This window comes from Aotus nancymaae, unplaced genomic scaffold (genome assembly GCF_030222135.1).
Source record: "Aotus nancymaae isolate 86718 unplaced genomic scaffold, 86718_ANA_hifiasm-v0.15.2.pri h1tg000008l, whole genome shotgun sequence".
Classification (NCBI taxonomy): Eukaryota; Metazoa; Chordata; class Mammalia; order Primates; family Aotidae; genus Aotus; species Aotus nancymaae.
Genome location: NW_026988419.1, coordinates 62,872,945 through 62,877,258, shown reverse-complemented (window position 1 = coordinate 62,877,258; position 4,314 = coordinate 62,872,945). Strand labels below are relative to the sequence as shown.

General features: G+C 45.4%; 1 pseudogene; it reads right to left on the bottom strand.

Moving 5' to 3' along the window:
- Positions 1 to 1,400: 1,400 nt before the first annotated feature.
- Positions 1,401 to 2,268, bottom strand: LOC105724020 (small ribosomal subunit protein uS2-like; annotated as a pseudogene).
- Between the last annotated feature and the right edge of the window lie 2,046 nt (positions 2,269 to 4,314).

Sequence of the window (4,314 nt, the reverse complement as noted above, 5' to 3'; positions counted from 1 at the left end):
TGTCGTGTCTGAGATGAGGTTGTGAAAACACCACAGTTGTCATTTGGGAGCTGTCACGCGGCTTGTTCTAGGGGAAGCCAGCTGCCATGCTGTCAGGAAGCCCAATGGAAGGGCCCACAGGATCTTGAGGCGACTCTTCTGAGGTCTGCATTATAATCCACCACAATAACTTATTTTTGATGACAGATTGTCCCAAATTTGGTTAGTGGAAGTTCCTCCAAGCTGACGTCAGTATCCTTCTGACTTAGCACCATCAGTCTTTGACTTCCTTACTTTGTGACTCACTTCGTATTTTCCCTGCTCCAGGTCTGGAATCAGCCATTTCTCCATGGTTTCTTTCTTTTTTTTTTTTTTGAGATGGAGTCTCACTCTGTCACCCAGGCTAGAGTGCAGTGGCATGATCTTGGCTCACTGCAACCTCCATCTCCCGAGTTTAAGCAATTCTCCTGCCTCAGCCTCACAAGTAGCTGGGATTACAGGCGTGTGCCACCATGCCCGGATAGTTTTTGTATTTTTAGTAGAGATGGGTTTTCACCATGCCAGTCAGGCTGGTCTCAAACTCTTGACCACAAGTGATCTGCCCACCGTGGCATCCCAAAGTGCTGGGATTACAGGCGTGAGCCACTGTGCCCAGCCCAAGGTTTCTTTTACTGGGAAGTGGCATTCGGAAATCAAGCTCTCGCCACTAGGTTTGCTCATTGCTACTGGGATATCATTACATGTAAACACTTTTAGGGGACAGAGCTAGGAAATGCATACTCTTAGAAAACTATTACTATTATTATTCTTGACACAGAGTTTCCCTCTTCCCACTTAGGCTGGAGTGTAATGGCATGATCTCGGCTCACCGCAACCTCTGCCTCCCAGGTTCAAGTGTTTCTCCTGCCTCAGCCTCCCAAGTATCTGGGATTATAGGCATGCACCACCATGCCTGGCTAATTTTTTTGTATTTTTAATAGAGACGGGCTTTCTCCATGTTGGTCAGGCTGGTCTCCAACTCCCAACCTCAGGTAATCCACCTGCCTCAGCCTCCCAAAGTGCTGGGATTATAGGTATGAGCCACCATGCCCAGCAAAAACTAGTATTTTTAAAAAAAATTTCTTCCAATTAAAATCCAGCTCCACAGGATTCTTCCTCATCTTTCCATTCCATTTTTGTATCTTTTCTTCCTCTACAATGGGAACTCTGACTTCTGACACCATGAATACATTCATTTATTTAGTTTCTTTTAACACACCTGTTAACAAGGAGGAAATATCAATATATTTAATCATTTGCTCTATCCTACAGTACACCCCAAATACTTTCAGAATGACTGCTCCAATACCATTTCCTTTCTTAAAGAAACTAATGTTTATTTCTGTCAGTTGCTTAAAAGCCTGTGGACAAACAGCTTAAGCCTACTCAGTGGTTGCTCCTACGCGTTTGGTGGCCTGAGCAGTGGGAGCTGCAGACCAGTCTTCCGTGGCAAGCAGAGCACTCCAGTCTTCAGTAGGGACCTGCTGAATAGGCACAGAGGGCACCTGCCACCTTCAGACCAGTCTGCACCCTCAGGCTGAGTAGCGGTGGACTCAGGTGCTCACACAGTCCATTCATCCTGAAATTCCTCTTGGTCACAGCCTTTCCAGCAGCAGCCTGCTCTTCTTTCCAATTTCTTCAGGATCTCTGTAGAAGTGGAGAGCAGGCATGACATCCCATTCATAGATGGTGCCGGGCATGCACAGGACTTCCCAGGCCAGCATCCACCACATCAAGACCCCTGAGTGAGCTCCCTGTTGTTAAATGGGATGACAACATCCACATAGCACAGAGGGGAGTCTGTATGACACAGAGCAATGGTAGGTAGGTTAACATAAGATGCCTCTGTGAGGGGCTGGTGGTCAGCCCTGGGATCAGTAACCCCCAGAAGCCATGGCTCCCGGAAAGCCGCTGGGATCTGGTTAGTGAATGTTCTAGGAGTGAGGTGGCCAGCAAAAGAGTGGCTCCAGTAACAGCAGCAAACCACATCATGGCTCTCTGGCCAGGTTTCCTGGAGAATATGACACTGACATCAGCAAGGTTTTCAATGGCAACAATGGCACGAGCTGCCAGCAGAAACTTCTCGCAGGTCTTCTTCAGATTTAGGATGTAGATGCCATCATTTTTCCTGTTACTGATGTACTGTTCCATTTGGAAGTCAAAATTAGTGCCGCCTGGCTGAGTTCCTGCTGCAAGGAACTTGAGGACATCCTCCTTCTTCACTGGCAGGACATCAAGGGCCCTGGACATTGTGGAAGTTTCCTTTTAAGTTAAGAGAGGAATCCCGAACAAGGCAGCATGGACCCCTCTCTGGGTAGTGCAGAAGCCCATTTCCAACAACAGGTTTAAGAAAAATTCAAGACTTCTTTGTAGTACTGTTTGTTCTTAGAATACATCCAGTTAAAGGTATATATATAGTCAGAATACTGTATTCACAGATCATTTCATTCTTTTTTTCTGCGTGATTCTATTATTAATTTTATACGCAATTAAGTTCATTTGTTTATGTTTGCATTTAATTTTAAGGTTTTCTTTTTGAAAAAATCTCTCAAAATTTAAAAAGTTTTAAATATGGGCCGGGCATGGTGGCTCACACCTATAATCCCAGCACTTTGGGAGGCCGAGGTGGGCGGATCACCTGAAGTCAAGAGTTTGAGACCAGCCTGGCCGACATGGCAAAACCCCATCTCTACTAAAAATACAAAAATTATCCAGGCATGGTGGCACATGCCTGTAATCCCAGCTTCTCAGGAGGCTGAGACAAGAGAATCACTTGAACCCCAGTGTTGGAGGTTGCAGTGAGCTGAGATCGTGCCACTGAACTCCAGCCTGGGTGACAGAGTGAGACTTCATCTAAAAAAAAAAATTAAATATGTAAAACTTGGCTGGGCGCAGTGCACTTTGGGAGGCTGAGGCAGGTGGATCATGAGGTCAGGAGTTCAAGACAAGCCTGGCCAATATGAAGAAATGCTGTCTCTACTAAAAACACAAAAATTACCCAGGCCTAGTGGTGGGTGCCTGTAATCCCAGCTACTGGGGAGGCTGAGGCAGGGAATTGCTTGAACCCAGGAGGCGGAGGTTGCTGTGAGCCGAGATCGTGCTATTGCACTCCAGCCTGGGCGATAGAGCAACACTTTGTCTCAAAAAAAAAAAAAAAAGTAAAACTTTTACATGGTTCAAAAGTCAAAACTATTTATATGTATGTATATATAGAGAGAGTTATATTTATGTAGTTATATATCACTATATATGAAAAACTACACTCAGAAGTTGATATGGTTTGGCTGTGTCCCAAACTATATCTCATCTTGAACTCACCCAAATCTCATCTTGAACTGTAGTTCCCATAATCCCCACTAGTTGTAGGAGGTAATTGAATCATGGAGGCAATTACTCCCATGCTGCTGTTCTCATGATAGTGAGTGTGTTCTCATGAGATTGACAGTTTTATTATTATTATTACTATTTTGGGGGGGATGGAGTCTTACTCTGTCACCCAGGCTGGACTGCAGTGGCATGATCTCGGCTCACTGCAACCTCTGCCTCCCAGGTTCAAACGATTCTCCTGCCTCAGCCTCCTGAGTAGCTGGGACTACAGGTGGGCACCACCAAGCCCAGCTAATTTCTGTATTTTTTTTTTTTTTTTTTTTTTTTTGAGGCAGAGTTTCGCTCGTTACCCAGGCTGGAGTGCAATGGCACGATCACGGCTCACCGCAACCTCCGCCTCCTGGGTTCAGGCAATTCTCCTGCCTCAGCCTCCTGAGTAGCTGGGATTACAGGCACGCGCCACCATGCCCAGCTAATAATTTCTGTATTTTTAATAGAGATGGGGTTTCACCATAGTTAGGCTGGTCTTGAACTCCTGACCTCAGGATCCACCCACCTTGGCCTCCCAAAGTACTGGGATTACAGGCATGAGCCACCACATCGAGCTGAGATTGATGGTTTTAGAAGGGGCTTTTCCTCCCCTTTGCTCAGAACTTCTCCTTCCTGCCACCATGTGAATGTTCGATTCCCTTTCCACCATAATTGTAAGTTTCATGAGGTCTCCTCAGCCCTGCTGAACTGTGAGTCAATTAACCTCTTTCTTTTATAGATTACTCCCGTCTCGGGTATGTCTTTATTCGCAGTGTGAGGACAGACTAATACAGAAGGGTAAACTCACACCCTTATTACTTCCACTCCATTCCTGCCACTCCCCTATAGGCAACCACTTGTTTTTGGTTTATTCTTTCTGTGTTTCTCTTTCTTATCAAAAAAGTAGCATAATGTATCCATTCTTTAGTATTTTAATTG